This window comes from Pseudophryne corroboree, chromosome 7 (assembly GCF_028390025.1).
Source record: "Pseudophryne corroboree isolate aPseCor3 chromosome 7, aPseCor3.hap2, whole genome shotgun sequence".
Taxonomy (NCBI): Eukaryota; Metazoa; Chordata; class Amphibia; order Anura; family Myobatrachidae; genus Pseudophryne; species Pseudophryne corroboree.
This window is the reverse complement of record NC_086450.1, coordinates 306,005,594-306,020,216: the sequence shown is the minus strand read 5'-3', so window position 1 is coordinate 306,020,216 and position 14,623 is coordinate 306,005,594. Positions and strand designations below refer to the sequence as shown.

The following is a 14,623-nucleotide window of genomic DNA, read 5'->3' as shown; positions in this document are numbered from 1 at the left end:
ATCACACTGGAACATACTCTTAATGGACCCGATTCTCAAAGATTATTTACCAACTGAACCCCAAGTGGTATTTAAGAAATCACAGAATCTAAAGGACCTCCTGGCACCAAGCATGTTAAGAAACCGTGATACTCCAAAAAGCACACTACCGAAATGTGTGGGATGTTTCAAATGTGGTCATTGCAACATCTGCAAGTATGTGAACCCAAATAGAAAACCCTTCAAGAACACAGGGGAAACTAAGGAGTACAAAATTAAGCACTTTATCAACTGCAACACATCTTCCGTCATCTACCTCCTGGAATGCCCTTGCAAGATGAAGTATATCGGCAAGACAAAGAGGCCATTGAAAATCCGCATACAGGAGCATGTCAGAAATATAAAGAGTCGGGTCCAAACACATGCTGTATCCAGACACTTCCTACTATACCACGGCTCTAACCCGGAGGAACTCACGTTCAAGGGTTTGGAACTAGTGACACTTGGAGAAAGAGGGGGAGACCTCTCCAACCTTCTATCAAGGAGAGAAATGTTCTGGATACATGAAATGAAATCTCTTCATCCGGACGGACTGAATGAAGGCTACGAAATAGCCCCCTTTCTATAAACGTAAGCCTTTCATTCCCAATCCTTAACTCCTGACAATATCAACTTGCCTTTTTCCAGCTAGGTCCAGGTTGGAACACGGAGCGGAGGCTCCCCAACCCCTGGACCACCTCTCCCACTACCCAGATCTTAGATTACAGTCATACCACACTGGATATGCCCAAATTCGTCCGATCTTGGAAGCCAAGCAGTGTTGGCCCGGCCAGTACTGGGTAAGGAAACTTCCCAAGAAGACCGGGTGCTGTAATAACAATCAGATCAGGGGCGTGCTATTCCTATATCTCTCTATACATCTCTCTTTCTTCTATCTCTCAATTCAAAGAAACTAAGTTCTCTGACCATGACGGTATATGCCTATGCCTATATACTCCTAAATATAAGTCTCACCGCAACATCCACTCTCTATTTATTTATTAATCTTATTAATTTTATCCAATGCATATACAATTTATACTCCAATAGAAAATGCCAGATGTCCTAAATGGATGTCATTTTTATAGGAGAAACACTTTATTTATGTTTATCAGATCAGGAGTATGAACTACATTGTAACATACTCTACACCTAGTCTGTAGAATCTGTATATAAACGATGAACTATATATGACCTCGGAATCGTATATATGTACTGATTCTCGATCTTATCTTATTTACATATGCGGCTTCCGGTGTGGAGACGGTTTGAATATATCAGACCTATTAAACTACATGAACATTATCCATGAAAATATGGCCGCCGGCACCCGCTTCCAGCACGAGCAACTGTCACGCTTCACGGACTCCCAGAAAATGGCCGCCGCACTTCCCTTCGCAATGACCGGCGCATGCGCAAGAGGAAGCCACGGACACCGGAAGTGGGGCGGAAATGGCGCGTTTAGCGTCACACATCGGACTAAACAAGCGCAAAAGTCTTTTATGATTCACAAAGACTCCCCACACAGTTTCTAAGCGCAAGTAAAGCGCTTCATCACATCTACAGCCTACCTCATTATTGGCCAAACTCATTATGTGTTCCTGAACTATACTAGTATGTTTACATCCTGTTTCCACAAATGTCAATCAATTACAGGAAGTGATGTCACTAATCACTTCCTTACCCATAGGGGTATATATAGATGATGTGTCCCACTGTGCTCATTACCCCTTGATGAAGTCAGACCAGACGAAACCGGTTGGTTGATTCCTGCTACTACTGAAATCCTCAAGTTAAGATGCTTTTTCTATTTATCCGATCTTTTATACGTATTTGTATTAGAAATTTTTTTACATAATTTTAGACATACGATTGTCTCTAATGACTCTTATTTTCTGAACACGGGAATTTTTAGCACTATTTTTTATCGCTCCTACTTTTTATATTATTATCTTCATGTCCTTTAGAATGCTTTTTAAATGACTTTGTAGCAAAAAATTTTTTTAAAGCATTCCTATATGTTGCCTTTTTATGTCCAAAAAACCTTTTAAAATGTTCGTTATAAATAAACCCCGCATTGTTTTAAAAAAATCATCTTTTTAGTCTCTTAGAGTATTTACCACCTATGGTCGCTCTGATCTTATCTGCAATTCTCAATATATATATATATATATATATATATACATATGTGTGTGTGCTGGCAGGTTGTGTCACTATTCTATGGGGGGTGTGTGTGTGTTGGGGTGGGTAGAGGTGTGGGTGCCAGCAGGTGAGACACGGAGCCACCTATTCTCCACAATTCAAAACTGTCCCCCACTCAATGGGCTGGATCCAGCTCTTGGTAAATAACAAAAGAAAACAAAGAGGAGCTTGCCCTAAAGTGGTGCACTAATTATATATAATATTAAAATATAACTTTTAATTCTTTATTTTATAAACTTTAGCGAAATATTAAAAATTGAGATTAAAATTGAGATTAAAAATGTATTTGCTGCTATATACTGATATTTCTTATACATTCTGACTATGAGTATCTCTGAGTGCCGTTATTTATCAGCAGAACAGAAAGATGTCATTATCTAACCCCCTCGGGATTGCAGCATCATTTGTATTGACAATGTGTGATACTCGTTAGTAGCAGATATTAACGCCAATAGTAGTGACAAATTAAATAACGCATGCACATGCAGGGTTTTATGAATTTATTCTTCACAGGGTAATATAATATATAATTAGTGTGAACAGGGATCATATATAATAAATAGAGAGAGAACATATATGACACAAAGGGAGATATTATTAATAATATCATTATTTGATCTGATCTAAATGCATTTGATAATAACATCAATACTTGCAGAAGTAAAAATCATAACTTGGAGATGTATGAAATGGTTACATATTTATAACTGATACAAATCAGTACTCCCTGATTTCATATAACTAAATAGAATGGATACATAGTTGCAACACTTGAACAGTGTATACACACAGAGTACATGTACATGAAACTGGTTCTTTGACAAGCAGGAGACAACCAAGGGGCAAATTCTGACAGCCCTAATAGAATTGAACACGCAGATGCAACTTTTGGCTTATCACAGCAAATTTATTGATGGAAAAATACAGTGATACTCAGTGCGCAGCAAATACATTATTAATCACAATTTCTTATCTTTCACCATTCTTGTTTTTAACATTTTGCTAAAGTTTATAAAATAAAGAAATAAAGAATTAAAAGTTATATTTTAATATTATATATAATTAGTGCACCACTTTAGGACGAGTTCCTCTTTGCTTTCTTTTGTTATTTGCGATAGGCTATATTGCCTGTGGCAGCACCACCCAACGCCCCCCCCCCCGAATTACAAAATATATATTCCTAGAATGAAATATTGGGGTTTTTGCAGTGATATACACTCACCTGTGTGGTTGGTATACGTGCAAACGATCCAGCTCCTGGTGGCCACTCCTATTCATCTTCTTCATCCCCAGGGGAGCAGCTCAGGGGGTGCTTTATGTCATGCAGGGACTTCTGCCTGGAGGAGGGCAAGGACTTTGGAGTACTTGAGCCTAACATGATCAGAGGAGATTCTCCTACAAAGGATGGTCTGCTCTCAGCAACTGGGAGCCATTGGCACAGAGCCCGCTGCTTATAGGAGGGTGGGAGAAAACGGGGAGCGGTGACTAAAAATCAGTGGCACCCTCACATCTAGCGATCCCGACAGTATGTGCAGCAGCTATATGGTAAGGTGCAGACCCTACACACCCTCAGCCTGTCTCCCCACCGTCCTCACATGCACCCCGGTCTCCCTGATGTATAGACTCTGAGGGTAACTATCCCGGGTCCCTGTAGCCAGAGCCCCTCTCCCCGTTACAGTAATATTAGTCTTCTCATTGCGGGTGGGGTGCGGGGGTGCCTAGATAGAGGAACATGACACACAGTTTATCTATCTATCTATCTATCTATCTATCTATCTATCTATCTATCTATCTGTGGCATACTGGAATGTTAGGAAACAAGAGATATTGGAAAGTTCCAAAAGCCTTTTGATTCTTATCAGTGAGTGGGGGAGTTTATGGCCCCAACACCAGTTACTTGCAGACCCTGCCACATGTAGTGTGTTAGGACAGGAAGTGTAGGGGGTTTTGGTAGAAGGAACAAGCACAGGGTACAGTACAGTGTGAGCTGAGGACTGAGGATGGAGGGCACAGGCTAGTGTCCAGGAGAAACGAAACGCAGTCTGGGTACTGTGGAACAAGAATGGCACTCCACAGTCCCTGGCATGATGGAGAGACGAGCAGCGTGTGGGTGTTGCTATGAAGAGAGGGAGAGCCCATATCTGCAGTGTAACAGGAGAGCCAGCAGCTTCAGTGAGAGATGGAGAGTGCAGTTTGAGAGCCACAGTATGCAGAGTACAGTGGAAGGAACCAGGGACAAAAGACCTTCAGGGCTCGTCCTCTCCTGTGATTCTTCAGGAGAGGACGAGCTGGGTGAGTGGTAGGAAACCACGTTTGGCGGAAGGCCCCCAGTAACGTGTCCATGAGAGATCCCGTTTAGATAGAGCCCCTAGCGAATGGGGGAGAGCACACTGAAATGAATCTCAGTTTGCGGAAGCCGCACTACTGATTCCCAGAGACTGCGCTGGTATGTACTGTACTGTAATGCTGTCACATCATTGTTAATGCTGTTATTGCCAGTGAAGCAAATGAAAGGAGATGTAACCTGATGTAACCCATATGAATATTGTGCTGGAGAGAAGAAAAAGAAGTTAAATGTTACTGTCGTGATAACCCTGTTTGAACTGTGAATAAACTGCTTGCTTATGTGATGAGATGGCCTGGTGTGCAATGCTTTTTAATATGACTGATGGACCGGCCGCTGCCCGGCTATCACAACTTGGCGTCCGCGAACAGGATCGGTACCGAAGATTTATTTGACAAATTTGGGGAAAACTTTATTGGGAGGGGCCCATGAAAGCCACCTACCTCTTTTGACCCAGCGAACTGGGGGAGATAAGGGCCGGCACGGGCAGGTTCTAAGTGTTTGCAACAATTGCCAGAAGATGTTGGAACATTCATGATCAACTGTGACCCAGGAATGTAATTCACAGGAAAAAGACAGCAGTATATGTGATTTCTATTTCATGTGATGCCATGTTTTTCTGCTCATGTGATTGTTATATTGTGTGTTTGCATGCCATGTTTTTCTGCTCATGTGACTGTTATATTGTGTGTGATATATACTGCAATTATGCTTGTTTATTGTGTGTTATGTTTTGACCTTGCTGTAGAGTATAAGAGACTGTTCCTTGCTAGACTTTTTGCAAGCTCATAGGTATATTGCGTGGGGACACGCAAGATTTTAGCAGGGGTGTATGTGGCATACTGGAATGTTAGGAGACAAGAGATATTGGAAAGTTCCAAAAGCCTTTTGATTCTTATCAGTGAGTGGGGGAGTTTATGGCCCCAACACCAGTTACTTGCAGACCCTGCCCAGAGCCGGCCCTAACCAATATGATGCCCTAGGCAAGATTTTGGCTGGTGCCCCCTAGCACCACCGTTGGTTCCGCCTCTGACCCTGCACCCCTTTCCCAGCACCATCACCCCCCACCCACAGCAGTCCTTTTTTTTGTTTTCCTACCCCCTGTAATTTAAATAAGAACAGTGCGCACATTCGGCGCACAGCCCAAAAAGGTATGTGTTTTTGCTGGCAAGGGGCATGGCCACACAATAGTAACCCCAATTCAATTTATGCCTCACAGTAGTGCAACTTTATTCACAATTTATAATGCGATAGTGTCCCTTATTCACATTACATCACACAGTAGTACCACTTTACCTTATATACATCACTCCTCACAGTAGTGACCCTTTTTCACATTACATCACACTGAATTGTTCCTTATTCACATTACACCACACCATATTGCTCTTTATTCACATTAGACCACACAGTAGTGACCTTTCTTTACATTACGCCACACAGTAGAGCACGTTATACACATAATGCCACACATTGGTAATGCATTTATACACATAATACCACACAATAATACCCCTTACACATATGACATACATTATTGATGTCCTTATAAACATAATGCGCCTTACACATTATACCAACCCTTATTAATGCCTTTATACACATAATTTCCCTTACACATATACCGCACATTGATAATGTCCCTTACACATATGCCGCACATTATTAGTGCCCTTATACACATAATGACACACATAGTGCCACTTACACATATGTAACACATTATTAATGCCCTTATAATGACACATATAGTTCCTGGCGTGAGTCAACTGGCAGCTCTGCTAACGTCGGGTGCCTATTTTTTTATGAAAATGCATCTTATTTGCATTGCTATGTGGCTAGGATGCACAAGCAGCTTCTGTTGATTAAAATGATATGCAGCATGCCTATATTCTGTGTGCGACTGTGGCTGTATCTGCATAAGAAATGCTACACACAGAATATAGGCATGCCACATATCATTTTAATCAGCAGAAGCTGCTTGTGCCCCTAGGCATACCAGATGCCCTAGGCAATTGCCTAGTTTGCCTATGCCTAGGGCCGGCTCTGACCCTGCCACATGTAGTGTGTTAGGACAGGAAGTGTAGGGGGTTTTGGTAGAAGGAACAAAGCACAGGGTACAGTGCAGTGTGAGCTGAGGACTGAGGATGGAGGGCACAGGCTAGTGTCCAGGAGAAACGCAGTCTGGGGACTGTGGAACAAGAATGGCACTCCACAGTCCCTGGCATGATGGAGAGACGAGCAGCATGTGGGTGTTGCTATGAAGAGAGGGAGAGCCCATATCTGCAGTGTAACAGGAGAGCCAGCAGCTTCAGTGAGAGATGGAGAGTGCAGTTTGAGAGCCACAGTATGCAGAGTACAGTGGAAGGAACCAGGGACAAAGGACCTTCAGGGGTACCCAAGAAGCAGGACGGGAGGTGTGATTCTTCGGGAGAGGACGAGCTGGGTGAGTGGTAGGAAACCACGTTTGGCGGAAGGCCCCCAGTAACGTGTCCATGAGAGATCCCGTTTAGATAGAGCCCCTAGCGAATGGGGGAGAGCACGCTGAAATGAATCTCAGTTTGCGGAAGCCGCACTACTGATTCCCAGAGACTGCGCTGGTATGTACTGTACTGTAATGCTGTCACATCATTGTTAATGCTGTTATTGCCAGTGAAGCAAATGAAAGGAGATGTAACCTGATGTAACCCATATGAATATTGTGCTGGAGAGAAGAAAAAGAAATTAAATGTTACTGTCGTGATAACCCTGTCTGAACTGTGAATAAACTGCTTGCTTATGTGATGAGATGGCCTGGTGTGCAATGCTTTTTAATATGACTGATGGACCAGCCGCTGCCCGGCTATCACATATCTATCTATCTATCTATCTATCTATCTATCTATCTATCTATCTATCTATCTATCTATCTATCTATAAGATCCATGTATCGGCGGTACACGGTTAATAAAAATGTAACAACACAGATATGGCATATCTGCGTTGTGACAATCTCTACTACCCGTCTGCTTGGGAGACCTACAGAGAGCACCTGGGAATTGTAATTTGGCTAATACGTGCATCCCAGACTAGTGTGTGTGTCTGTGCGTGTGTGTATATATATATATAATTAGACATATACAAATAAAATAAATATATAAACTAACATATATATATATAGTGTATATGTTTATTTTATTTACATATGTCTAATATACTATATGTGTGGGTATATATATATATATATATATATATATAATGTGTAGATATATATAAATATACACATACATACACACTATATATAGTATATTAGACATATATAAATAAAGTACATATATACAAATACACACACACACACACACACACACACACACACACACACACACACACACACACACACACACACACACACACCATTACTGCTGGCGGCACTCCTGGGACTTTTCAAAGTCAGTCATTGATAAACTGAGCCACAGATGCTCTATATATGGTATATACTGTACTCACGTACGGTATGTAAGAATGCATACACAGAGGCATCTCCATCCTGCCGCTGCTACCGCTGCTGAGGACCCGCAGTTCCTGGTACCTGCCATGTCCGCAGCTGCCTCCACTGCCACAGTCCCGCAGCTCCCGCCAGTGCCTGCCTTGACCCCAGCCGCTGCCCGCCGCCACTGCTGATGAGATCCTGGTGTGACCCCTGAGCGGGGAGCGGTAACTAAACATCAGCGGCACCCTCACATCTAGCGATCCCGACGGTATGTGCAGCAGCTATATGGTAAGGTGGGGGGCGAGCGCAGTGACCGTGGGTGGGGTGCCATGATCGGGGGGTGGGGAGCAGTGATCTTGGGTGGGGTGCCAATACTGGGGTCCCGGTGTGACCCCTGAACCTGCTCCACAGTACCGCCGCCGCTACCGGGGATCCTGGGATGACAAAGTCAGCCCAGCCGGCAGTGAGGGTGACAGAAGCAGGCGGACACTGCAAGTCAGTGTCCGCCTACTTATCGTTCAGTTGGGGGGAAAGTTTCCCCTACACCTGAACGATTAGTTGGGAAAATCAAACAGGTTTGATTTTCCCAACTAGTTGGACAGACCGTTTCTGGCCATTTTTTAGCGTGTGGGAGCAAACGGCTGATAATCGTTTGCTCCCACAGACTGCCAGATTATCGTTCCAACCAGCCAACTAGTTGGCTGGTTGGAACGATGTCCCCCTGATGTATGGCCAGCATTACTCCCCATTTCAGATCACATCACTTTTTGTCTCGGCACTCACTCAGTGGAATTCCCTTCCTGATACAAAAAGACTTTTCCTTTGCTCACAAAATTTCAGACACCCCGTAAAAAAGTCATATCCTGAGCCACCTTCTTAAGCCGGGTATATACTATCCAATTACCAGTCCAATCAGCCAATAACTGTCTTATAGTCACAATAATTGGACAGTATATATATATATATGCAGGAGTGTGACAATAAAATGATCCTGCAACGGTCAGATTAGGTGGTCACGATTTGTTGTGCTGCACACACTATCATGTTTCCTACCTCCCCCCCCCATCACATGGAAAACATTTGACTAAAGTAAATACTGAGCCAGATTTTGCTTAGTGTGTATGGGTGCACACTGATCCGATAATCTGTCAGATCAGAGCATTTATCGGATTGGCAGAATCTATTGCACAGTGTTTACCCAGCATGTACCTCCTTGGATAAATCTACCAGATTACCAGCATGCTACACATTTGACACAATCGTACCCTTATTCTCATTTTATATTCAAACCCCTCTGATCCTAACTGGATTATACAGTCCCACAAATACCTCTGATCCTGACTGGATTATACAGTCCCACAAAGCACCTTTTCCTATTGCTGTAGGGCTGAGTCGATACACTATAAGGGTTATTTATTCTCATGTATGAAACTCCTGTTTCCCAATAGGTTGTAAATTTGCGAACAAGGCCCTCTTACTACTTTGTCTGTCTATTAATAACCAGTCTTGTTTTATTGCTGTTTGTCCAACATTATAAAGCACTTTGGAGTATGCCAGCTCTTTATAAATAAAAGTTAAGAATAATAAATAAGTGATGTCTACAATGTCCTCTGTGTTTCATACTGTACCCTTGCTTTTTTTCATGTGAATAGGGTGTTCAATGTGTAATGGTGCCCATATACTTGTGAGATTATTGGTACTAGCCTTCGATTTCGACCACATCTGTGAGAGAAATCGGGGGATTGTATGCACATTTAAGGTACCTTTCGACGCGATGCGCGAGCACGCCGGTCGAATGTCGCGTCTCAAGATATTATGTGCTGCACTTAATATTTATCAAATCGGGGCGTGATCGCATGCTATTTTTTACCACTTTCGATTTATCACATGTGCGATATGTGAAGACAGGAGACGACTTCCTGGCCACTCCTTTTCCCCTCACTGCGCACATGACTGGAGAGGAGGCTGGAAGCACGCTGCAGAGCTCCGCACAAACACAGCACAAGGTAGGCTATACCACTGCCCACCAATGATGATTCATTTTTACCAACACTGCCCACCCCCTATGCTGCTCTACCCACATTTATATAGGCCCCTGCCCAAAATGCTGCGCCACTGCAAGCCCCAGCCAGCCACGCCCTAAACGCCGTTATACAGCACCACTGACCACCAATGATTATTATTCTTTTTTAACAACACTGCCCACCATTTCTGCTGCTCTACCCACGATTATACAGGCCCCCTGCCCAAAATGCTGCACTTCTGCTAGCCCCATGTGGCCGGGCCCTAAATGCCATTATACTGTATACTGTGCCACTGACCACCAATGATTATTATTCTTTTTTAACAACACTGCCCACTGTTTCTGCTGCTCTACTCATGATTATACAGGCCCCCTGTCCAAAATGCTGCACTTCTGCAAGCCCTATGTGGCAGCGCCCTAAACGCTATTATACTGTATACTGTGCCACTGACCACCAGTGATTATTACATACCTCCCAACTGTCCCGATTTTCGCGGGACAGTCCAATTTTTTGGGGACTGTTCCGCTGTCCCACCCGCGGGCCACAGTGTCCCGAGCTGGGGGGGGGGGGGACAGTTGGGAGGCTCCTGCACGCGCTGCCCTGCTTAGCAGAGCAGCGGCGCATGCGCACAGCGTCTATTCACTGGAGTCAGAGGGAGAGGGGGCATGCCCCCTCAGTGACGAAAACGGGGCGTGGCTCGCGATCGCTGGTCCTCCCGTGAAGCCACGCCCTCTTTTCTTAGGCCACACCCCTTTTTTGGGGAGCGTGCAGATTCGCCGCGGATGTGTCCCTCTTTATGAATATGCAAGGTTGGGAGGTATGTTATTATTCTTTTTTAACAACACTGCCCACTGTTTCTGCTGCTCTACCCACGATTATACAGGCCCCCTGCCCAAAATGCTGCACTTCTGCAAGCCCCAGGTGGCCGCGCCCTTAACGCCATTATACTGCACCACTGCAACCCACATTCCACCGTTATGCTGCTGCACCCTGCACACCAATGTATTCTCACTACATATTTCAGATAAGTCACACCAGTAACTGGAAAACAAACTTTATTTAACCAGAATAGTTTACTTTTTTCATGTTTTTTTAATTTTCCTTTTTTTGCCAGTACCGCGAGGAGAAGTGTCTGTGGCTGACGTCCTCACCGGACTACAGCAACAAACAGAAGAGGGAGGCTGCTTATACACGGATGGTGGACTACTCCAAGCCCACCTTCTCTGCTGCCTCGGTGGCCTGGGTCCGTAAGAAGATCGCCAATCTACGGACAGTCTTTGTTAAAGAAAATCGCAAGGTGGAGGAGTCCAAGAGGTCGGGGGCCGGCGCAGACAACGTGTATGTGCCGCAGCTGTGGTACTTTAAAGATCTCAAATTCCTCCTGGAGAAAAGGTCTGCTGAGGAGTCCATGGTGGTGATGGCCGAGTTCGAGGAGGGAAGTCTGGATGTGGACGAGAACGAAGGGGTAAGTTGCCTTTTAAATAGTTTTACCTAATACATTCCTCCTGCCATGCCACAGCTCCCTCCCCATTGAAGAATGCATTATATTTTTCCCTGACCTCTTTTGCCCTTGCAGTGCCACGTATAGTTGCTGCAGGTGGTCCCAAGGAGGAAATTGGCGCTGTCATCACAGGCTGGTTGGGATCTTCCGGTCCGGCTCGGAGCAAAGGCATTTGCCTTGTGGCCTTGCGACGGAGCATGTTGTGTAGTATACAACATGCTGTTACTACACAGTCAATTTTGTCCAGCCTCATGTTAATGGGTTTGTGGAAGATCCGGAACTGGTTGCTGAGAATGCCAAATGCATTCTGAACAACCCTGCGGGCCCTAGAAAGGCGGTAGTTGAAAATACGCCTATCATGGTTCAGAACTCTTTGCGGGTAGGGCTTCATTATGTGTTCGTGCAGTGCGAAGGCCTCATCTGCCATGAACACAAATCCCAGGCCATTCTTTGTTTGCTCCATAGGCGGCAGATGAATGGAGTTGGTGGTGAGCCTATCATAGAAGTGCGTATTTTTCAAAGAGCCACCATCCGAGCAATGACTATTTTTCCCAACATCAAGGAAAATAAACTCATAGTTTGCATTGACCACCGCCATGAGAACAATGCTAAAGTAGCCCTTGTAATTGTAGTAGTCCGACCCGCTGTTAGTGGGTTTGGTGATGCGCACATGTTTCCCGTCTGTTGCACCACCATAGTTTGGGTAATTCCAGCGCCTCTCAAAGTCCTCTGCAATAGCTTGCCATTTTGCCACGCTTGTAGGGAACTGTAAAAGAAAAAAAAATAGTTAGACTATCCACTAAATATGTTTCTCTTTACCCTACAGACACCTGAAGAAGACCTCAGCCGGACCCCTGCCCTTATCAACATCTCCCCTGAGGAACCTACCTCTCCGCCGCGACCTACTGGGAAGAGGAAGCCATGGAAAACAAAATTTGTAGAGGACCCTCTCCTAGTGGAGGCACGTTCACAGCTGCTACGTAAAACTGACGTGTTTGACGACTTTGCTGCGTATGTCAGCAAAACAATGCGGAAGGTTTCTGCGCAGCAGCAGGTAGAGTGCCAGCGCCTGGTGTCGCAGGTGTTGTATGAAACACTATCAGGGCATCTGACACCGGAGTGGAGCGTCCATGGTCCTAAACCTAAAGCACCTGCTCCTCATTTCCCATTGTCCTTTTGTTCACCACCACCCACCTACCTTACATCTACTACTCTGCATCCCAGCTATCATTCCGGTTATCTGCAACCGGAGGCCCAATCCAACTACCCTTCCTCCACTTTCCATCCTCCTCAAACCCTTCCTCATCAAACCATCCACCCTTCCCGTTTTCGTCAACCCCCAACCCCATCCACGCACCCTTCCCCCACTTTCCAATCTCCTCCTCAAACCAGCTACCCTTCCCAAGCCAGCCACACATCCACCGTCTCCTCCACAATTATGACCTCATTGATGTCACAGGGGGTACAAGTGGAGGAGGAGGAGGAGGAGGAGGAGGAGGAAGAGACAAGTCTCTTTCAAATGTAGGGTGATTCTAAATTACTGGTGCCCTTGTTATACATACCAACAGATGTGGTGCAGTCTGATACTACGGTGAGTGTCAACGCTTTCAGGCGGACAATGCACACATGCTACTAGGGACTGGTTGATGGTATCGGGGACCCATCTTCCTGCCCCTAGCTGCATGTGTGCATTGAGCCCCTGGCTGCAATGCCACTCAGCACAGCAGTATTAGAATGCACCACGTCTGTTGGTATATATAACATTCCTGCTGCCCTGGTATATACTGTGATAGATCTGTTGCACTATGATATACGGCATTTTAGTGGTGCCGCATTCAGGTGGACAATGCACACATGCAGCTTGGGTCCGGTTGATGGTGCCAGGGAGCCTGAAGCCGGTCCTACCTGCATGTGTGCATTATGCCCCTGAAAGCGCTGCCACTCCAAAAACAATGTATATCATAGTGCACCGTATATCAGATATAACAGATGTGCTGCATTGTGATACAACAGTGTTGAGTGGCACCGCAGGCAGGGGCACAATGCACACATGCAACTTGGTGCAGGTTGATGGAACCGGGGACCCATCTTCCTACCTTAAGTTGCATGTGTGCATTGTGCCCCTGCCTGCGGTGCCACTCAACGTTGTAGTATCAAAATGCACCACATCTGTTGCAATATATATAGCATTTTTTTTCCATTTAATACATGTAATGATGCACATGTGGTGCATCATGAAAACTTAATATTTGCTGACACCTAGCCATGTTGGCCACATATGTCTTGAAATAAAAAGAACATATTTTTTTCAAAGCAATTTCATGTGCTTCATCAAGAAAACTTTATACTGTTTGCAAAAGTTCAGCCATGTTGGCTGCATATTTAAAATAAAGTTATAGGCATTTTTAGACGTTTCTCAAATGGGAATGTTGACCTTGATATATATATATATATATATATATATAGCAACAGATGTGGTGCATTGTGATACTACGGCGTTGAGTGGCACCGCAGGCAGGGGCACAATGTACACATGCAACTTGGTGCAGGTTGATGGAACCGGGGACCCATCTACCTACCCCAAGTTGCATGTGTGCATTGTGCCCCTCCCTGCGCTGCCACTTAACGGTGTAGTATCAAAATGTACCACATTAGTTGGTTATATATAGATTTATTTATTTTTATTTAATACATGGAATGGTGCACATGTGGTGCATCATGAAAACTTTATAATATTTGCTGACGTTGGTGTGTTGACCACATACAATTATGTCTTGAAATAAAAAGAACATATTGTTTCAAAGCAATTTCAGGTGCTTCATCATGAAAACTTTATACTGTTTGCAAAAGTTCAGCCATGTTGGCTGCATATTTAAAATAAAGTTATAGGCATTTTTATCCGTTTCTCAAATGGGAATGCTGACCTTGATATACACTGCTCAAAAAAATAAAGGGAACACTAAAATAACACATCCTAGATCTGAATGAATGAAATTTTCTTATTAAATACTTTGTTCTTTACATAGTTGAATGTGCTGACAACAAAATCACACAAAAATTATCTA

General features: G+C 44.3%; 1 pseudogene; it reads left to right on the top strand.

The window, feature by feature from the left end:
- The first annotated feature begins 738 nt into the window (after window positions 1–738).
- LOC134946358 (5S ribosomal RNA) lies at window positions 739–856 on the top strand (annotated as a pseudogene).
- The last annotated feature ends 13,767 nt before the right edge of the window (window positions 857–14,623 follow it).